Here is a 23503-nt window from a genome sequence, read left to right on the forward strand (position 1 = left end):
ACTGATTGACATTCGGAAGGAAACGGTGATGAGAAGACTGATGGGACTGAAGGCTGACAAATGCCCAGGTCCAGATGGTCTGCATCCTAGGGTACTAAAGGAGGTGGCCCTGGAAATTGTGGATGCATTGGTAATCATTTTCCAATGTTCCTTAGATTCAGGATCAGTTCCTGAGGATTGGAGAATGGCTAATGTTATCCCACTTTTTAAGAAAGGAGGGAGGGAGAAAACAGAGAACTATCGACCTGTCAGCCTGACATCGGTGGTGGGAAAGATGCTAGAGTCCAATATTAAAGATGAAATAGTGGCATATCTAGATAGCAGTGATAGGATTGGGCCGAGCCAGCATGGATTTACCAAGGGTAAATCATGCTTGACTAATCTGTTGGAGTTTTTCGAGGATGTAACCAGTAAGTTAGATGGGGGAGATCCAGTGGATGTAGTGTACCTTGATTTTCAGAAGGCATTTGATAAGTTCCCACAGGGCATCGGGGGAAGACATTGACATGGATAGAAAACTGGTTGGCAGATAGAAAGCAAAGGGTAACGGTGAATGGGTGTTTCTCGGAATGGCAGGTGGTGACTAGTGGGGTGCCACAGGGCTCGGTATTGGGACCACAGCTGTTTACAATTTACGTCAACAATTTGGATGAAAGCATTGAAAATAACATCAGCAAATTTGCTGATGATACTAAGCTGGGTGGCAGTGTGACATGTGATGAGGATGTTAGGAGAATTCAGGGTGACTTGAACAGGCTGGGTGAGTGGGCAGATACTTGACAGATGATGTTTAATGTGAATATATGTGAGGTTATCCACTTTGGGAGTAAGAACAGGAAGGCAGATTATTATCTGAATGGTGTAGAGTTAGGTAAGGGAGAAATACAAAGAGATCTAGGAGTCCTTGTTCATCAGTCACTGAAGGTGAATGAGCAAGTGCAGCAGGCAGTGAAGAAGGCTAATGGAATGTTGGCCTTTATTACAAAGGGAATTGAGTACAAGAGCAAGGTAATCCTCTTGCATTTGTACAGAGCCCTGGTGAGACCACACCTGGAGTATTGTGTACAGTTTTGGTCTCCAGGGTTAAGGAAGGACATCCTGGCTGTAGAGGAAGTGCAGCGTAGATTCACGAGGTTAATTCCTGGGATGTCTGGACTGTCTTACGCAGAGAGGTTAGAGAGACTGGGCTTGTACACGCTGGAATTAAGGAGACTGAGAGGGGATCTGATTGAAACATATAAGATTATTAAGGGATTGGACAAGATAGAGGCAGGAAATATGTTCCAGATGCTGGGAGAGTCCAGTACCAGAGGACATGGTTTGAGAATAAGGGGTAGGTCATTTAGGACAGAATTAAGGAAAAACTTCTTCTCCCGGAGAGCTGTGGGAGTCTGGAATGCACTGCCTTGGAAGGTAGTGGAGGCCAATTCTCTGGATGCTTTCAAGAAGGAGCTAGATAGGTATCTTATGGATAGGGGAATCAAGGGATATGGGGAGAACCGGGTATTGATAGTAGTTGATCAGCCGTGATCTCAAAATGGCAGTGCAGGCTCAAAGGGCCAAATGGTCTACTTCTGCACCTATTGTCTATTGTCTATAAATCAATGTTCATGCCATCAGGTTGGAGGCTACCCAGATGGAATATAAGGTGTTGTTCCTCTAACCTGTGTGTTGCTTCATCTTGACAATAGAGGAGGCCATGGATAGACGTATCAGAATGGGACTGGGACGTGGAATTAAAATGTGTGGCCACTGGGAGATCCTGCTTTTTCTGGCGGACCGAGCGTAGGTGTTCCACGAAACGGTCTCCCAGTCTGCGTCGGGTCTCACCAATATATAAAAGGCCACACCGGGAGCACCGGACACAGCCGACTCACAGGTGAAGTGTCGCCTCACCTGGAAGGACTGTCTGGGGCCCTGAATGGTGGTGAGGGAGGAAGTGTAAGGGCAGGTGTAGCGCTTGTTCCGCTTACAAGGGTAAGTGCCAGGAGGGAGATCGGTGGGAAGGGATGGGGGGGATGAGTGGGCAAGGGAGTCACGTAGGGAGCGATCCCTGCGGAAAGCAGAAAGGGGGGGGGTGGGAAAAATGTGCTTGGTAGTGGGATCCAGTTGGAGTTGGCGGAAGTTATGCATTGGACCTGGAGGCTAGTGGGGTGGTAAGTGAGGACAAGAGGAACCCTATCCCGAGTGTGGTGGCGGGTGGATGGGGTGAGGGCAGATGTGCGGGAAATGGGAGAGCTGTGTTTGAGAGCAGAGTTGGTGGTGGAGGAAGGGAAGCCCCTTTGTTTAAAAAAGGAAGACATCTCCTTTGTCCTGGAATGAAAAGCCTCATCCTGAGAGCAGGTGCGGCAGAGACGGAGGAATTGTGAGACATATTACCACTGACATATGTTGTGAAATTTGTTGTTCTGTGGCAACTGTACAGTGCAAGACAGAGAAAGTACAATAATAAATATACTTTTAAAAAAGTAGTGCAGAAAGAGAGCAAAATGTGAGATGGTGTTCACATTCCATTCAGAAATCTGATGGCAGGGTGCAAGAAGCTGTTCCTAAAATATGGAGTGTTGGCATTAACGAGAAGAAAGCAAGACCCAGATGGTGAGTGTCCTTATTGATGGATGTCACATTCCTGAGGCATCGCTTTTTGAAGATGTCCTCAATGCTGGGGAGGCCAGTGCCCATGACGGAGCTGGCTCCATTTGCAATCCTCTGCAGTTTCTTCCGATCCTGTACATTGGGTGTCTCCATACCAGATGGTGATTCTGTTCACAGTACATCTATAGATATTTCTGGAGTCTCCTCAAACTCCTAATGAAATACAGCCACCGCCATGTCTCCTTTGTAATTGCATCGATATGTTGGGCCCAGGGCAGATCCTCAGAGATGTTGGCATCCGGGACTTTCAACTGTTCCCCCTTTCCGCTGCTGATCCCTCGATGAGGATTGGCGCTTGTTTTTCCTCGACTTACCCTTTCCGAAGTCCACAACCAATTTTTTGGTTTTACTGACACCGAGTGCGAGGCTGTGATTGCGACACCACTCAATCTGCTGATCTATCTCACTCCTGTACACTTCCTCATCACCATCTGACATTCTGCCAACAACAGCTGCGTCACTGGCAAAGTTATCGATGGCGTTTGAGCTGTGTTCTGATGCACAGGAACAATCTCAGAATCCGTGGAAGACTGGGAAGCTGATTTCACTTTTTGCTAGTGTAGTGTCCTGGTTCACAACTTGGCTGTTAAACTGTGGGTATTTCATTTAGCAGCTCAGTAAGATCGGTCTGTCCTGCTCTCGGCCTGTTTGGGTTACTGTTGAAGATGAGGGATGACGTGGAATGTGTGCCATCCACTTAGCGGGAGGTTTTCTTGCTGAGGGACAATAAGGTTGGTCTTGTTTTTTTTTCTGAGAGGAGATGAAGAGAGAGGATGCTGGGGAGAACCGGTCATAGCATACGATCCGGTGGGAGAACCATTTGTTCGAGATGGACTGTGAGCGACGTTTGGAAGGTGGCGTGTGCTTTCACATTGACCGAGGGCCCAGCGCGTGAGTGACAGAGAAGTTCAAGATGAGCTCCAACTAGTGCACATTAGACTGCTTAATTAGAATGGGCCCTTTTCTTTTTGCTATTCTTTACTAACCCTTCAGTTAAGATTCGTAAATATAATTCCTTTAATTGTATGCAGTGGACTGTCTGTTATTTCATGGCATTAATTTGTAACAGGGTAGTGAATTACACAGCATCCACACAAACTGGGGTTCGGGGGTGGGCAGGGCTCACGCCTCCATCTCACATATTTGGTGGAGCCAAAGATTGTCTTCCTTAGACATACACAGCTGAGGAGACCAGAATCCTTTTAAGATGGCAGGAACTGGATAATTGCATCACTGGGATTTACCATTTTCAGGCAGAACAATTTGTCTGGTTATAAAAAAAGCAATTACTGTATTAATTAATCCTGACAAAGGGTCTCGGCCCAAAACATCGACAGCGCTTCTCCCTATAGATGCTGCCTGGCCTGCTGTGTTCCACCAGCATTTTGTGTACTGTATTAATTCCTCTTTTTCTCTGATACGACCATTGAAATCAATAGTCTGTAACTTTCCTTTTAGAGTTGAACTTTTGAACTACCTCTGCAGCCTGGCATTTTTACAGGGTGAACTGAAGTTTTGAAGGTGCAGGACGGTTGTGGCATGGCCAAATCGAGGTGGATTGGCCCTGGCACGAGGGCATGGCCGAATCGAGGTGGATTGGCCCTGGCACGAGGGCATGGCCGAATTGAGGTGGATTGGCCCTGGCACGAGGGCATGGCCGAATTGAGGTGGATTGGCCCTGGCACGAGGGCATGGCCGAATCGAGGTGGATTGGCCCTGGCACGAGAGCATGGCCGAATTGAGGTGGATTGGCCCTGGCATGAGGGCATGGCCGAATCGAGGTGGATTGGCCCTGGCACGAGGGCATGGCCGAATCGAGGTGGATTGGCCCTGGCACGAGGGCATGGCCGAATCGAGGTGGATTGGCCCTGACACGAGGGCATGGCCGAATCGAGGTGGATTGGCCCTGGCACGAGAGCATGGCCGAATCGAGGTGGATTGGCCCTGGCACGAGGGCATGGCCGAATTGAGGTGGATTGGCCCTGGCACGAGGGCATGGCCGAATTGAGGTGGATTGGCCCTGGCATGAGGGCATGGCCGAATTGAGGTGGATTGGCCCTGGCACGAGGGCATGGCCAAATCGAGGTGGATTGACAGGATGGTTGTGGCATGGCCGAATCGAGGTGGATTGGCCCTGGCACGAAAGCATGGCCGAATTGAGGTGGATTGGCCCTGGCACGAGGGCATGGCCGAATCGAGGTGGATTGGCCCTGGCACGAGGGCATGGCCGAATTGAGGTGGATTGGCCCTGGCACGAAAGCATGGCATGAGCCAATGTTTAGCCATTGTAGGAGTGGACTTGGAGGTGTTTCAATGTGGCAGAACTCAAACAAGGCAAGAATAGGAGATGCAGAGTGGAGGGAGTGGGATCTGGGCCCGAGAGTGAGGAAAGACACAAGGCTTGATTGATTTAAGTTCCAGGCTGAATTGTAAAGCTCTGGCAAGGGCCAAACTGAGATGGCAGAGCCTGGGTCCGGGAGTGAGGAGCAACCCGAGGTTTGGATGGCGTAAGTACCGGCCAGATTGAAAAGGTCAGGGTGAGGAGGCTGGATTCGAGGGAAGGGCCGGTTCAGCTGGCTGGTCTGCAAGGTTTACTCAGCTCTACACTGCACCGAGGCTGTGTCCAGGAACTAACGGACTCCCAGACCGGCTGCTTTATGGCTGTCCACTCACATCTGTGATCTTCAGTCCTTTTATTGTTTGCACGGTCTGTTTATGTTTCCGCACATTGCGTGTTTGACGGACTATTTTTTAATAGGGTTCCGTTGGGTTTCATTGTTCTCCGGCTGCCTGTAAGGAGGCAAGTCTTGAGACTGTGTACTTCATAGATACTTGATAATAAGGGTACTTTGAACTTCATATTTTCATAGCAAAGCTAAGTTTACCGACATATTTTATTTAGAGATATGCCACGATAACAGGCCCTTTCAGTCCAACGAGCCCACACTGCCCAGTCACACCCATGTGGCCAATTAACCTCCTAACCCACGCACCTTGGGAGTGAAATATAAATAAGTAGTGTTAATAGAAAGCGCAGTACTGAGGCAGTGTTCATGGGTTCAATGTCTGTCCAGAAATCTGATGGGGGATGGGAAGAAGCTTTTCTTGAATCATTAAGTGTGCCTCTTCAACTCCTGTACCTCCTCCCCGAGGGTAACAATGAGAAAAGGCCATGTCCTGGCTGATGGGGGTCCTTAGTGATGGATGCTGCCTGCTTAAGGCATCGTCTTTTGAAGATGACCTCGATGCAGGAGCTGGCTGAGACTGCAGCCTTCTGCAGCTTTTGCCAAACAATTAGACATGGTTTAAAAGTCCAGGCTTTGTTAAGAATAGAGCATAGAATAGTACAGCACATTACAGGCCCTTCGGCCCACAATGTTGTGTCGGCCCTCAAACCCTACCTCCCATATAACCCCCCACCTTAAATTCCTCCATATACCTGTCTAGTTGTCTCTTAAACTTCACTAGTGTATCTGCCTCCACCACTGACTCAGGCAATGCATTCCACGCACCAACCACTCTCTGAGTAAAAAACCTTCCTCTAATATCCCCCTTGAACTTCCCACCCCTTACCTTAAAGCCATGTCCTTTTGTACTGAGCAGTGGTGCCCTGGGGAAGAGGCGCTGGCTGTCCACTCTGTCTATTCCTCTTAATATCTTGTACACCTCTATCATGTCTCCTCTCATCCTCCTTCTCTCCAAAGAGTAAAGCCCTAGCTCCCTTAATCTCTGATCATAATCCATACTCTCTAAACCAGGCAGCGTCCTGGTAAATCTCCTCCGTACCATTTCCAATGCTTCCACATCCTTCCTACAGAGAGGCAACCAGAATTGGACACAGTACTCCAAGTGTGGCCTAACCAGAGTTTTATAGAGCTGCATCATTACGTCACGTCTCTTAAACTCTATCCCTCGATTTATGAAAGCTAACACCCCATAAGCTTTCTTAACTACCCTATCTACCTGTGAGGCAACTTTCAAGGATCTGTGGACATGTACCCCCAGATCCCTCTGCTCCTCCACACAACCAAGTATCCTGCCATTTACTTTGTACTCTGCCTTGGAGTTTGCCCTTCCAAAGTGTACCACCTCACACTTCTTTGGGTTGAATTCCATCTGCCACTTCTCAGCCCATTTCTGCATCCTATCAATGTCTCTTTGCAATCTTCAACAATCCTCTACACTATCTACAACACCACCAACCTTTGTGTCATCTGCAAACTTGCCAACCCACCCTTCTACCCCCACATCCAGGTTGTTAATAAAAATCACGAAAAGTAGAGGCCCCAGAACAGATCCTTGTGGGACACCACTAGTCACAACCCTCCAATCTGAATGTACTCCCTCCACCATGACCCTCTGCCTTCTGCAGGCAAGCCAATTCTGAATCCACCTGGCCAAACTTCCCTGGATCCCATGCCTTCTGACCTTCTGAATAAGCCTACCATGTGGAACCTTGTCAAATGCCTTACTAAAATCCATGTAGATCCCATCCACTGCACTACCCTCATCTATATGCCTGGTCACCTCCTCAAAGAACTCTATCAGGCTTGTTAGACACGATCTGCCCTTCACAAAGCCATGCTGACTGTCCCTGATCAGACCATGATTCTCTAAATGCCCATAGATCCTCTCTCTAAGAATCTTTTCCAACAGCTTTCCCACCACAGACGTAAGGCTCACTGGTCTATAATTACCCGGACTATCCCTACTACCTTCTTTGAACAAGGGGATAACATTCACCTCCCTCCAATCCTCTGGTACCATTCCCGTGGATAACGAGGACATAAAGATCCTAGCCAGAGGCTCAACTATCTCTTTCCTCACCTTGTGGAGCAGCCTGGGGAATATTCCATCATCCCCCGGGGACTTATCCGTCCTAATGTATTTTAACAACTCCAACACCTCCTCTCCCTTAATATCAACATGCTCCAGAACATCAACCTCACTCATATTGTCCTCACCGTCATCAAGTTCCCTCTCATTGGTGAATACCGAAGAGAAGTATTCATTGAGGACCTCGCTCACTTCCACAGCCTCCAGGCACATCTTCCCACTTTTATCTCTAATCAGTCCTACCTTCACTCCTGTCATCCTTTTGTTCTTCACATAATTGAAGAATGCCTTGGGGTTTTCCTTTACCCTACTCACCAAGGCCTTCTCATGCCCCTTCTTGCTCTTTTCTGCCCCTTCTTAAGCTCCTTTCTTGCTACCCTATATTCCTCAATAGACCCATCTGATCCTTGCTTCCTAAACCTCATGTATGCTGCCTTCTTCCACCTGACTAGATTTACCACTTCACTTGTCACCCATGGTTCCTTCATCTTACCATTCTTTATCTTCCTCAGCAGGACAAATTTATCCCTTACATCCTGCAAGAGATCCTTAAACATCGACCACATGTCCATAGTACATTTCCCTGCAAAAACATCATCCCAATTCACACCCGCAAGTTCTAGCCTTATAGCCTCATAAATTGCCCTTCCCCAATTAAGAATTTTCCTATCCTCTCTGATTCTATCCTTTTCCATGATAATACTAAAGGTCAGGGAGCAGTGATCGCTGTCCCCCAGATGCTCACCCACTGACAGATCTGTGACCTGACCCGGTTCGTTACCTAATACTAGATCTAGTATGGCATTCCCCCTAGTCGGCCTGTCAACATACTGTGACAGGAATCCATCCTGGACACACTTAACAAACTCTGCCCCATCCAAACCCTTGGAACTAATCAGGTGCCAATCAATATTAGGGAAGTTAAAGTCACCCATGATAACAACCCTGTTATTTTTGCACATACAAAAAACATCCACATACAAAAATTAAAACCTGCTTTCAGTTCAAATTCCCAGCATTGTCTACTGTTTAAATCTCTAGAATGCTGCTACATGCCGATCACTCTGTGGTAACCATGTCTCTGTTCTCTGTATTCTATTTTGTGTTGCACATTTATTGTGGGTAATTTGTCAGGTGGGTTGAGGTGTGGTCGAAGCAAATGAGTGTAGTTAGATATGCTTGTTTTATCTGAGCACAGTTTAGTCCAGGTGAGCAACAGGATGATTTAGTTTGTTGACCACGAATGCTTAGATAACTATTGTATCGTTATCGTTATTAGACTGCGTTGGCGCGTGGCCTAGTGGGCAAGGCATCAGACTAGTAACCTGAAGGTCACTGGTTCGAGCCTCAGCTGAGGCAGCGTGTTTGTGTCCTTGATCAAGGCACTTAACAACACATTGCTCTGCAACGACACAGGTGCCAAGCTGCTTGGGTCCTAGTGCCCTTCCCTTGGACAACATCGGTGGTGTGGAGAGGGGAAGGCCTGCAGCTTGGGCAACTGCCGGTCTCCCATACAACCCTGCCCAGGCCTGCGCCCTGGAAACCTTCCAAGGTGCAAATCCATGGTCTCGTGAGACTAACGGATGCCTGTTTACCTATTTACATTATTAGACTGCTTATTTCGCTAGTTTTAGTTTTGATAGTTTTTTATCACTACAAGATTGTTCATCTTTGCTGGTTTCTTAGAAACATAGAAAACCTACAGCACAATACAGGCCATTTGGCCCACAAAGTTGTGCCAAACATGTCCCTACCTTAGAAATTACTTGGGTTATCCACAGCCCTCTATTTTTCTGAGCTCCATGTACCTGTCCAGGATTCTCTTAAAAGACCCTGTCGTATCCACCTCCACTACTGTTGCCAGCAGCCCATCCCACTCTCTGCATAAAAAACTTACCCCTGACATCTCCTCTGTACCTACTCCCCAGCACCTTAAACCTGTGTCCTCTCATGACAAACATTTCAGCCCTGGGAAAAAGCCTCTGACTATCCACACGATCAATGCCTCCCATCATCTTGTACACCTCTTTCAGGTCACCTCTCATCCTCTGTCGCTCCAAGGGGAAAAGGCCAAGTTCACTCAACCTATTCTCATAAGACATGCTCCCCAATCCAGGCAACATCCTTGTAAATCTCCTCTGCACCCTTTCTATGGCTTCCACATCCTTCCTGTAGTGAGGTGACCAGAACTGAGCACAGTACTCCAAGTGGGGTCTGACCAGGGTCCTATATAGCTGCAATATTACCTCTCAGCTCCTAAATTCAATTCCACGATTGATGAAGGCCAATACACCATACTCCTTCTTAACCACAGAGTCAACCTGCACAGCTGCTTTGAGCGTCCTATGCACTCGGACCCCAAGATCCCTCTGATCCTCCACACTGCCAAGAGTCTTTCCATTAATACTATATTCTGCCATCATATTTGACCTACCAAAATGAACCACTTCACACTTATCTGGGTTGAACACCATCTGCCACTTCCCAGCCCAGTTTTGCATCCTATCAATGTCCCGCTGTAACCTCTGACAGCCCTCCACACTATTCACAACACCCCCAACCTTTGTGTCATCAGCAAACTTACTAACCCATCCCTCCACTTCCTCATCCAGGTCATTTATAAAAATCACAAAGAGTAAGGGTCCCAGAACAGATCCCTGAGGCACTCCACTGGTCACCGACCTCCATGCAGAATATGACCCCTCTACAACCACTCTTTGCCTTCTGTGGGCAAGCCAGTTCTGGGTCCATTCCGGTTTCTTAATAAAGGACTGAACGTACTCTTTTGAACTTTGGAACTTCGTTATTGTGGAAAGCACGTCATACAGTGTCAACCCTTGTGCTAAGTCTCCAAGCCAGTTTGGTTCATTTTCAAGCAACTGCTACACACTCTTCTCAATTTTTTTCAACTTAAAAAACAATGCTGCTTACTGAAGTCCCTTGGCTGTGACTGCGGACTTCAGCTGTAGTCGTTCTAAATGAGAACATTCGGTGATTCCCACTGGAGCTGCAGGCAGGCATCACCTTGACTAAATCAGGTACAGGAACCTGAAGGCAATAACTCAAAGGTTTAGAAACAGACTCCTCCCCTCCACCATCAGAATTCTGAATGGACAAAAAACAAACTAAGTGGTGCTCTGTTTCGGCACTACTTATTTTATATATATACTGTACATATACACACATATACATATATACTGTATACATACACATACATGTATATACATATTTATACATATCAATACTCAGATCTTGCTGCAGAGTGCTGGAGCAATGGCTGGAGAGCTCGCTGTGAGCCAGTCGAAGCTGGGTGCCGGGGCTTTGCTGGCCATTCATTACAGCCGACTCCTAAACTCCTTGGAGTAAAAGGACTGCATTGCAGAAGAGCCACCAAGAACATTCCGGAGGCTGCTGAAGAGGCCTCGCGGTGGCTGTGGATCCGGGGGGGGGGGGGGGGGGGAATCCGTGGATTAGAGCGCCACTTGGATACAAATCGGGAGCTGATCTCCCCCCGGCTGGGTCGCCCGGGCGAGGGTGTCTGATGATTAAAGACCCGAGACATCTTACGACCCCGGGTTCATCACTGAAGACGTGTCCAAGCAGCACCAGAAGGTGTGTTCTGTGACTACATGAAATCCCGCTGGTTTCCTTGGCTGCGTATGTCTAGGGAATACACACTCTGGTCCCACCAATCTGTGAGATTGAGTCGACTCTCCCAACCCGAACCCCGGTTTGTGTGGATGCCATGTAATTGTTACCCTGTTATAACTCAGTGCCAAGAAATAACAGCACACTGCTTACGACTAAAGGAATTATATTTATAAACCTTAAATTCACTAAAGGGTTAATCATGAAAAGAAAGGGAAAAACAAAAGGGCCCATTATAATTAAGCAGTCAAATATGTACAAGTTGGAGCTCAAATCTTCCCAGAATTCACTGATCTTCAGTCGATCTCGGCGCCTGGCTCCATCGAATCACAGTCCCCCACCAGGTTGAATCCTACAACCATTCCTCTCCAGGTTCTCCCCTCTTCATCTCCCGCTGAACACAGGACCCAGCTCACGTTCCAAAGCCCCTGTTACCTCTGACCATAACCCAAACACTGCTTCTACAGAAAGACCATTACATTAGCAGTGAAACATTTCCCAGGGCATTACATAGATAATATTTTAAATAATTAATATAACATTAATATATAAAATATATATTTCATATCTAATGCTGCTGCTGCAAGTACAACAAATTTCCTGACATATGTTAGTGTTATTAAACCTGATTCTGATTTTTTTGACCGAATATAAATTTAGAATCTGTAAAACACTTCCAAAATACTTCTGAATAAGCCTCAGTTATTCTGCATGTGCATTATTAAAATCACTGCCAGATCCAGCTTTCTTTTGAACATTTGCCATAGAACGCTATTAATGAAACAAAAGCCGGTGTAAATATTTGCCTGAACAATTATAAATCTCTGAGCTTGGCTGGAAAGAATCAAACTCTCGCCTTTCCTGTTTCTGTGGCAGGAGGAACAACTAAGGAAGAAGTTTGTTTTCTCAGTAAGGCCAAGGGATCTAAGTTTGGGACATTATGGTTAAAAAAAGATCACAGGCGCTGTTAAATGCTTTGGGATCTGCTTGTTTCCACCTTGAAAGCACGTATCACCGGACTGACAGACAGCTTCTCACTGCCTTGGTAAGCCAACCCCAGACGTTTCTCTTCCCCCCCACCCCCATAAGGCTGAAAGCATGTGCAACTAGGCTCAGGGACAGCTTCTATCCACTATTATAAAACTATTGAAACTGCTCACCCTATCACAAAAGCAGGGTTTCCTGGCCTCAGTGTCTACCTTGTACCTTATGGTCTACCCTACCTGCACTGAACTTTCTCGGCAGCTGTTACACTCTATTCTGCATTCTGTTATTGTTTTACCTTGTTCTATCTCGATGCACTGTTGCAATGAAATGATCATACAAAACAGAGATTTTCACTGTATCTTGGTACATTCGTCAATAATTAACCAGTTTTCTAATCGTACACTAAGATACAATCGAGCAATAAAACAATGCTTCCTATTCCATCTGGGTAGCCTTCAACTTAAGCATTGACTTCTCTAACTTCTGGCAATTTCTTCCCTTCCCCATTCTTCTTTTTCATTTCCACACTCTGGTACTCCCGCACACCCCTTCTCTTCTCACCTGACAATCCCCTCCCTCTAGTGCCCATCCTTCCCTTTTTCCCACAGCCCACTCTCCTCTCCTATCAGATTCCTCCTTCTTCAGCCCTTACCCCTTCTTACTACCACCTCCCAGCTTCTTACTTCACCCCACTCCCTGTCTCACCTATCGCCTGAGAGCTTCCACTCCTTCCTGTACTCCTCTCCCCACCTTCTTATTCTGGCTTCTTCCCCCTTCTTTTCCAGTCCTGAAGTAGAGACTCTGCCCAAAACATCGACTGTCTATTCCCTTCCGTAGCAGCTGCCTCACCTGCTGAGATCCTTCAGCGTTTTGTGTGTGTTGCCCTGATTTCACAATTTCACAAGAGTGAGCAATTTCAAGTTCCGGGGTGTTCAAGATCAGAATCAAGTTTAATATCATTGCCACATGTTGTGAAATTTGTTGTCTTTGTGGCAGCAGTATATTGCAATACATGATAACTATAGAAAAAACTGAATTAGACTAAGTATATGTAAGTATATAAAATTGTTGAATTAAAAATAGTGCCAAAACAGAAATAATAAACAAAAGTGAGATAGTGTTCATGAAGCACTGACTGTGTCCCTTCAGGCTTCTGGACCTCCTACCTGATGGTAACAATGAGAAGAGGACATGCCCTGGGTGGTGGGGGTCCTTAATGATGGAAGCTGCCTTTCTGAGGCACTGCTCCTTGAAGATGTCCTGGATACTCCAGGTGTTAATATCAGGTGTTTTTTGTCCAGGTAGGTTAGGACCCTTTACCCAGCCCTAACCCACCTGGACAAAAAATGACACATACGTTCGAATGCTGTTCATAGACTTCAGTACAGCATTCAACACAAACATCCCTCAGAAACTGATTGGAAAGCTGAGCCTACTGGGCCTGAACACCTCCCTCTGCAACTGGATCCTAGACTTCCTGACTGGGAGACCTCAGTCAGTCCGGATTGGGAGCAGCATTTCCAACACCATCACACTGAGCACGGGGGCCCCCCAGGGCTGCGTGCCCAGTCCACTGCTGTTCACTCTGCTGACCCACAACTGTGCTGCAACACACAGCTCGAACCACATCATCAAGTTCACCAATGACATGACCGTGGTGGGTCTCATCAACAGGAACAACGAGTCAGCTTACAGAGAGGAGTGCAGCGGCTAATGGACTGGTACAGAGCCAACAACCTGTCTCTTAAAGTGAACAAAAGAGATGGTTGTTGACTTAAGGAGGGCATGGAGTGACCACTCCCCGCTGAACATCGATGGCTCCTCGGTAGAGATCATTAAGAGCACCAAATTTCTTGGTGTTCACCTGGCGGAGGATCTCACCTGGTCCCTCAACACCAGTTCCATAGCAAAGAGAGCCCAGCTCCGTCTCTACTTTCTGCAAAGGCTGAGGAAAGTCCATCTCCCACCCCCCCATCCTCATCACATTCTACAGGGGTTGTATTGAGAGCATCCGGAGCAGCTGCATCACTGCCTGGTTCGGAAATTGCACCATCTCGGATCGCAAGACCCTGCAGCGGATAGTGAGGTCAGCTGAGAAGATCATCGGGGTCTCTCTCCCCGCCATCACGGACATTTACATTACACACTGCACCTGCAAAGGGAAACAGCATTATGAAGGACCCCACACGCCCCTCATACAAATTCTTCTCCCTTCTGCCATCTGGGAAAAGGCACCGAAGCATTCAGGCTCTCACGACCAGACTATGTAACAGTTTCTTCCCCCAAGCTATCATACTCCTCAATACCCAGCGTCTGGACTGACACCAACTTACAAAGGCGTGAGTATAGTACATAGTAACAGTAAAAGACACGTTGAATTTAAAGTGAAAATAATGTAGCAATGGCTTCAGTTGGGAAAGTTGATGAACTTGATAGTGCTAACGAAGGCCGGGAGTTGTATACCAAGAGGGTTGAACTTTATTGTAACACAAACAACGTGGAGGAACAAAGGAAAGTCCCTAAAATTCTTAGCTTAATTGATCTAAGAACATACAGGCTCTTACACAACCTAATAACCCCTGGAAAGCCAGCAAGCAAGACGCTCGACAAAACTGTTACAATCCTATAAAATCACTCGAGTTTTAAGCCACTGGTAATAGCTGAGAGATTTAGATATTACAAAAGGAACCGGTCAAAAGATGAAAGCATTTCTGAATACCTTGTAGCACTGAACAAACTTTCCCAGTACTGTGACTTCAGAGATGGACTTTCTGATGCATTAAGGGACAGACTTGTATGTGGCTTGCATAGCCAAAGCACTCATAAGAGGCCAAACACAACAGTTAGAGGTTTATAAAAACATAAAATGCCGGCTGAACTCATCAGGATCCTCCTGATGAAGGCATGAAACGTTATCACTACCTCCTCCCATAGATGCTGTCTGGCCTGCTGAGTTCTGCCAGCATTTTGTGTTTTTATTTATTTCCAGCATCTGCAGATTCACTCGTGTTGTTAGAGGTTTATGTGTTGTAAAGTGGAGGGGCAGCACCTTTTGGATGTGAACGATTGAGAAAAGCACTCAATCAAAGCTCTGTGTGGCATCAACAGGCAACAGCAGTCCAAATGGTAGCACTAACCAGAGGCTGTCAGAGCTGCTTAACACTAATGAGAAGGTGATCGGTAAACTCAGACATGAAGGCCAGGAGTGACCGGCGACACCAAGATTCCATAAAGTGAGTCCAGTGCTTTAAAGTGGATGCTGAACTGCAGAGCGTGGAGGCGTCTGGCATTCTCTCCGAGGTTGAGTGGAGTGATTGGGCCATGCCCATCGTCCCGGTGATCAAGAAAGGGAAGGCCAGAGCCGTTCGCGTATGTGGGGTTTTCAAGGTGAGCACCAGCCTGGTGCTGCATCCTGTGCAGTATCCCCAACACGAACAGAAGACAATTTTGCATCATCGGCAGGCAGGTGGAGGTTTTCAAAGATTGACTTGTCACAACCCTATCTGCAAATGGAGATTGAGGAATTTCCTCACCAGCAACACTCACAAGGGACTGTTCCAGTAGAATCATCTCTATAATCGCATCAGCTTCAGCAGTTTGGCAAAGAGCAATAGACTAAGTGCTCCAAGATATCCCAGGAACACAATGTTATCCTGTTAACATCATCGTGACTGGAAAAATGATGAAGAACACCTCCAGAGCCTTGGTAAAGTGCTTACTAGGCTGGGGGAGGGGAGTAAGGTCTGTGTACAAAGAGAGAGAAAAGTGAGTTTTTGAAAAATGAAACCTCATCTTGTGGACTTGTCATTGACAAGCATGGCTTACAAAAGTCACAAGAGAAGACCGAAGCAGTGCTATAGGCTCCCAAACCAGAAAATTTGTCACAGTTCAGATAACGCTTGGGCCCTGTAAACTACCACCACCGGTTTCTCCAAAACGTTGCTACAGTGAACGCACTGTTACAGACAGGAGCAAAGTGGGAATGGTCAGTAAGACGTGAAAAAGCGTTCAAGAAAGCAAAGAGACTAATAACGTTTGATAAACTGCTCACCCATTATGACCCACCCCTGCCCATCAGACTGCCGTGTGACGTGTCCCCTTATGGCATTGGAGCCGTTCTGTCACACACTGTGGAAAATGGATCTGAACACCCGATTGCATTTGCTTCAAGATCACTGATGAGAGCAGAACGCAACTAAACACAGATCGACTGAGAGGCCCCTCATCTTGTATGGAGAATAAAGAAGTTCCAACACTACCCCTATGGACAAAAGTTTACACTAGTGACAGAGCACCAGCCACTTGTGTCCATTTTCAACCCCAGGAAGGGATTTCCAGTGCTGACTGCTACCCGGTTACAACACTGGGCACTGTTCCCAGGAGCCTACTCTTATGACATAGAGTTCAAGGGTACCAAACAACACAACAATGCTGTTGGCTCGTCATGTCTTCCACTGCTGACAACCGAAGAAGAAAAGTCTTCGTACTCGACCCAGCAGAAGTGTTCCAAACTGTATTGGTGGACCAGTTGCCAATAATAAGTTCTGAAATACAAAGGGAAACAAGTCCATGAAATCACCATGCAAGGATGTTTCCAGAGTTCTCAGCGAGATGAGACCAACTGTTGGTATGTCAAACAAAACTGATGTGTGGATATCATGTTGTGGTTCCCTCTAAACTGCGCACCAGTGTGTTAGAAAATCTGGGTATAGTCAAGAGAAGGGTCTTGCCCAGAGCTAAGTGTGCTGGCCAGGAATAGATAAGCAGATTGAAGACTTGGCCAAAAGCTGTTCAGATGCCAAAAAGTTCAAAATGCACCCCCACAGGCACCGTTGCATCCACGGAAGTGGCCGTCATCACCATGGCAACGAGTCTTTACTGGGCCCTTCATGGACTCCATGTTTTTGATTGTTGTGAATGCTTATTTGAAGTGGCTGGAGGTTATACCAATGAAGTCAATCACCTCAGTAAAGACTGTCTCCGCTCTGAGAACTATCCTTGCCAGAAACGGCTTATCAGAACAAATTGCGAGTGACAATGGACCACAATACATGTCAGAAGAATTCCGACTGTTCATGAAGAAAAAAGTCATCACACATTTCAAGCCCCCTCCTCATCACCCAGCAGCAAATGGGTTAGCTGAAAGGTTTATCTAGACCTTCAGGATGTCCATTAAAGTGATGGACAAGGAGAATATTTCTCTACAGCACAAGGCGGACAACTTCCTTTTCGTGTATCGGAACTCTGTTCATGTGATGTAGATCAAACACTTGCAATGCTGTTCGTGAACAGGAATCTGAGATCTTGCATTGACCTCCTGAAACCAGATCTATAGAGGGAAGTGCAGAATAAACAGTTCAGCCAGCTGCCAAGTGAAGCAACACGGAGCCTCGAGATTGGACAGGATGTTCTAGCGTGTGATTACGGAGAAGGGAAGTGGACACCCAGTAGGATGGCTACAAAAACTGGACCACCGATGTACACAGTGGACATTGGAGATCAAACATGGAGACATCATGTGGACCAGATACTGGATGCTCAATTGAAGAATACACCTGAGTCAACTGCATCCAACAAGACGGACAAATTACAGTCACCAGACTTACCTCTCAATGACGATCATGTCACCGACAGCAACATGACACCAGCAACCGAGAACGTTGTCTTACACCTACCAAACCTGCTGCCACTCCACAGGTCCAGGGGTGCTTTCCTGAAAGAAACAGAGCGCCACCCAAAAGACTGAACCTTTGGAACTGTGAAGTTAGTTATGGACTGTTATTGTGACAGCATGTTTATTTGGAATATGGGCTTATGAAATGGAAATATAATGTTTTGTACATATACATTGTGCAGAGAAGATTTACTAGGATGTTGCCAGGTCTTCAGGAGTTGAGTTACAGGGAAAGATTGAACAGGTTAGGACTTTATTCCTTGGAGTGTAGAAGAATGGCGGGAGATTTGATAGAGGGTTACAAAATTATGAGGGGTATAGACAGAGTAAATGAGAGTAGGCTCTTTCCCCTTAGATTAGGAAAGATAAATACAAGAGGACATGGCTTTAGGGTGAAAGGGGAAAGGTTTAGGGGAACATTAGGGGGAACTTCTTCACCCAGAGAGTGGTGAGAGTGTGGAACAAGCTGCCACCTGACATGGTAAATGTGGGCTCACTCTTAACTTTTAAGAATAAATTGGATAGATACATGGACGGGAGAGGTCTGGAGGGTTATGGACTGGGTACAGGTCAATGGAAATGGCGGAATAAAGTTTTGGCACAGACTAGAAGGGCCAAATGGCCTGTTTTCTGTGCTGTAATGTTTTATGGCTCTATGGTTCTATACAGTTTTATGTTGCATTAATCTAAAGGGGGAGGAAGTGTAATATATGGACCTGTTTCTTTTAGAGCAATCTGGTGATTTTAAATGCTACTGCTGTAACAAAATAATTTCCCTCTCAGCATAAATAAAGTACTTATTATTATTAATAATAATACCTCCCCCCTTTAGCACTATGTATTGATCTGCTGTCACTGTACGCACATTGTTCTCTCTCTCATCTCTCTGCAATGTGAATACATCAGCTAAAGCCATCATCCATGTGCGTGCTTTTGTTTAACCGATACGTAGTTGTGCACACACACACAACAACAGCAGCTACATTTCATTAAGGGTTCGAGGAGATCTGTTACGTCACAAAAAAACACTTCCAAATTTCTACAGACGTACTGTGGAGAGCTTTCTAACTGGCTGCATCGCCAATTGGTATGGGGGTGGGTGTGCACAGGATCGAACTGAGCTGCAGAGAGTTGTACAATTCATCATCATGGCAAATAGCCTCCATAGTATCCAAGACATCTTCAAGGAGCAGTGCCTCAGAAAGGAGGTGTCCATCATTAAGAGCCATCATCACCCAGGACATGCCCTCTTCTCATTGCTACCATCAGGGTGGAGGTACAGAAGCCTGAAGTTAGCAAATTTCATGACATATGCCAGTGATAATAAACCTGATTCTGACAATCTACCTCAGTATGATCATCCATTTTATCGTCTACCTGCACTTCTCTTTCTCCGTAGCTGTTACACTTTATTCTGCGTTGTTATTGTTTTGCATTAACACTGTTAGCATCATCTCACCGTTCAGGTTCCTGGGGACTGTTATTTCACAGGACCTCATGTGGAATAACCGTATTCAAAGTTCAAGGTTAATTTATTATCGAAATACATATATGTCACCAGCCAGCCCATGATGTGGTGGCATCAACACCGGACTTTAAGGAGAATGGCCCCGAGTTCGAATCCAGCTGGCTCCTCACACGCTTTCCATCCATGCAGGGTTGAGTGTCGAGCTAGCAACTCGGCCTCGTAAAAAAACAGTCAAATGCTATGGAAACGGCAAAAAAAAGCTGCTCCATGTGCAAAAAGGAACAACAACAACATATATGACACCATTTACAACCCTGAGATTCATTTTCTTGCAAGCATTCACAGTGAATGCAAGAGACATAATAGAATCAATGAAGGACCACACCCAACAAAAAACCAATGTGCAAAAAAAAACAAACTGTGCAAATACAAAAAGAAAGAGAAAAACTCAATAATAATAGTTATAATAAATAAATAAGCAATAAGTATTGAGTATATGAGATGAAGAGTACCTGAAAATGAATCCATAGGTTAGGGGAGCAGTTCAGTGATGGAGCAAGCGAAGCTGAATGAAGCTACTCCTCTGGTTTAAGAGCCTGGTGGTTGAGGGGTAATAACTGTTCCTGAACCCAGTGGTGTGAGTCCTGAGGCTCTTGTACCTGCATCCTGATGGTAGCAGTGAGAAGAGAGCATGACCTGGGTGGTGAGGGTCCCTGATGGTGGACGCTGCTTTCCTGTGACAGCGCTCTATGTAGATGTGCTCAAAGGTGGGGAGGATTTTACCTGTGATGGACTGGGCCGTATCCACTGCTTTTTGTAGGAATTTCCATTCAACGCCTTCCTTATTGAATAAACATTACTTATTGGTCAGTATTGAAGAGTCCATGAAAGTAATTCCAGTTCAGTGATAGGGTGTGTGAAGTTCAGTGAAGCTATCCCCTCTGGTTCAAGAGGGGTAAAAACTGTTCCTGAAAATGGTGGTGTAGATCTAAGGCTCCTGAACCTCTTGACCATGTCTGCAATGCTTAGCTGCCACGTGCTTGGCTGATTAGATAGTTCCATTAACGAGCAGCTGTACCAGTATACCTAATAAAATAGCCGCTAAGTGCTTACGACAATAATAATCTAATACAAATACTAATTTATGAAATGCCCTATAATAATCCAATATGAATACTAATTTATGAAATGTCTTATTCTTGCAGATGAATAAACAATGCTGTTTTGAACATGAGGTGGATTCATGATAAATAGCTGGGATGATGAAGTCAGCATTCTCTCTTTCACTAGTTTCTCGTTGTACTTCCCTGGAACCAGCAACTGTGTAATAGGAAGGAAATCAGGCTTTAGAGAGATGCTGAGATAGCAATATGCGTTTCCTGACAGCTGACACAAGGCTGCGGTTAACAGCTAAGTTTTTCACAGCTGACTGGACTTCTGTCCCTCTGTGATCTTCAATTGGCCTCCCTGGAGGATTACTTGTTCCCACATCAGCAGCTTTGAGCCTCATTTCTAAGAAAAAATGCGTTGGCATTGGAGGGAGTCTGGAAGGGATTCACACAAATAATTCCTGGAATGAAAAGGTTGTTGTATCAGGAGCATTTGATGTCTCTGGGCCTGTACTCACTGAAATGTAGAAGAACGGGGTGGGATTTCATTGAAACCAATCGACTGTTAAAAGACTTATTAGAAAAAGTCAGCATGGCTTTGTGTGTGGTAGGTCATGTTTAACCAATCTATTAGAGTTTTTCGAGGAAGTTACCAGGAAAGTAGATGAAGGGAAGGCAGTGGATGTTGTATAAATGGACTTTAGTAAGGCCTTTGACAAGGTCCCGCATGGGAGGTTAGTTAGGAAGATTCAGTCGCTAGGTATACATGGAGAGGTAGTAAATTGGATTAGACATTGGCTCAATGGAAGAAGCCAGAGAGTGGTAGTGGAGGATTGCTACTCTGAGTGGAGGACTGTGACTAGTGGTGTCCCACAGGGATCAGTGTTGGGTCCATTGTTATTTGTCATCTATATCAATGACCTGGATGATAATGTGGCAAATTGGATCAGCAAATTTGCTGATGATACATAGATTGGAGGTGTAGTGGACAGGGAGGAAGATTTTCAAAGCTTGCAGAGGGATTTGGACCAGTTGGAGAAATGGGCTGAAAAATGGCAGATGGAGATTAATGCGGACAAGTGTGAGGGATTGGACTTCAGGAGGTCAAACCAAGGTAGAACATTCAAGGTAAATGGTAGGACACTGAGGAGTGCAGTAGAACAGAGGGATCTGGGAATACAGATACATAATTCCCTAAAAGTGGCATCACAGGTGGATAGGGTCATAAAGAGAGCTTTTGGTACATTGGCCTTTATAAATTAAAGTATTGAGTACAAGAGTTGGAATGTAATGGTGAGGTTGTATAAGACATCAGTGAGGCCGAATTTGGAGGATTGTGTGCAGTTTTGAACACCCAATTACAGGAAGGATATTAATAAGGTTGAAAGAGCGCAAAGGAGGTTTACAAGGATGTTGCCGGGACTTGAGAAACTGAGTTACAGAGAAAGGTTGAATAGGTTAGGACTTTATTCCCTGGCGCGTAGGAGAGTGAGAGGTGATTTGGTAGAGGTGTATAAAATTATGATGGGTATAGATAGAGTGAATGCAAGCAGGCTTTTTCCACTGAGGACAGGGGAGAAAAAAACCAGAGGACCTGGGTTAAGAGTGAAGGGGGAAAAGTTTAAAGGCAACATTAGCAGAAGGGGGCTTCTTCACACAGAGAGTGGTGGGAGTGTGGAATGAGCTGCTGGATGAAGTGGTGAATGCAGGCTCACTTCTGACATTTAAGAAAAACTTGGACAGGTATATGGATGAGAGGGGTTTGGAGGGATATGGCCCAGGTGCAGGTCAGGGGACTAGGCAGAAAATGGTTCAGCACAGCCAAGAAGGGCCAAAAGGCCTGTTTCTGTGCTGTAATGTTCTATGGCCTAAATAGAGTGGACGTGGAGAGGATGTTTTCTATAAGACCAGAGGTCAAAGCTTCAGAATACAAAGACGTCCCTGTAGAACAAAGATGTGAAAACATTTCTTTAGCCAGAGGGTGATGAAGCTGTGGAACTCATTATCACAGGTGGAGGCCAAGTCATTGGGCTCTTGATTAGTTAGGGTGTCAAAGGTGATGGGGGGAAAGCCTGAGAACAGGGTTGAGGGATAATAAATCAGCCGTGATGGAATGGTGGAACGGACTCAATGGGCCAAATAGCCTAATTCTGCTTGTATATCTTATGAACCTGTGATACATAATATGAAGTGGCAGTTGGAGCTCAACCCTGGAAAGTGTGAAGTGATTCACTTTGGAAGGTTGGATTTGAAGGTAGAATACAGGATTAATGGCAGGATTCTTAGCAGTGAGGAGAAACAAGAATCTTGGTGTCCACGTCCATAGATCCCTCAAAGATGCCGCAGAAGTTGATAGGGTTGTTAAGGAGGCAGCTGGTGTGTTGGCCTTCAATAATCAGGGGATCGAGTTCAAGATCTGTGAGGTAATGTTGCAGCTCTGGAAAACCCTAGTTAAACCATACTTGGAGTATTGTGTTCAATTCAGGCCATCTCATCAGAGGAAGCATGTGGAAGCTTTAGAGAAGATGCAGAGGAGATTTACCAGGATGCTCCCTGGATTAGAGAGCATGTCTTATGAGGATAGGTTGAGTGAGCTAGGGCTTTTCTCTTTGGAGTGAAGGAGGACGAGAGGTGATGGGATAGAGGTGGACAAGATGATAAGAGGCGCAGATGGATTGAACAGACAGAATCTTTTTCCCAGGGCAGAAATGGCTAATACGAGGTGGCATTATTCTAAGGCGATTGGAAAAAAGTGTAGGGGGGGGTATGTCAGAGGTAATTTTTTGTACACAGAGAGTGGTGGGTGTGTGGAATGCACTGCCAAGGGTGGTGGTAGAGTCAGGTACATTTGGGACATTGAAGAGAATCTTAAATGTACATGGATTATAGAAAAATGGAAGGCTATCTGCGAGAGACTGGTAAGACTGATCTTAGAGTAGGTTAAAGGTTGGCAGAACATTGCGGGCTAAGGGGTCTGTACTGTTCTTTATATAAATACACGCATCAGACTCAAACCAGCTTTTACCCACCAAACACAGATGCCTGAACCAGTCATCTCCTCCCAGTGGGCCTGCCACGTTCTCTTGGACTGCGGGAAGGAACGGGAGCACCCGGAGGAAACCCACA

At 45.9% G+C, this 23503-nt stretch overlaps 1 long non-coding RNA gene across 1 annotated transcript; it reads left to right on the forward strand.

Moving 5' to 3' along the window:
• Nucleotides 1-3152: 3152 nt before the first annotated feature.
• Nucleotides 3153-23502, forward strand: LOC132390707 (uncharacterized). Its single transcript, XR_009510984.1, has 3 exons — nt 3153-3386; nt 12016-12184; nt 23416-23502. It is a non-coding gene; the product is annotated as an uncharacterized LOC132390707 (long non-coding RNA).
• Nucleotide 23503: the final 1 nt, after the last annotated feature.

This window comes from Hypanus sabinus, chromosome 3, assembly GCF_030144855.1.
Source record: "Hypanus sabinus isolate sHypSab1 chromosome 3, sHypSab1.hap1, whole genome shotgun sequence".
In the NCBI taxonomy this organism is placed as follows: Eukaryota; Metazoa; Chordata; class Chondrichthyes; order Myliobatiformes; family Dasyatidae; genus Hypanus; species Hypanus sabinus.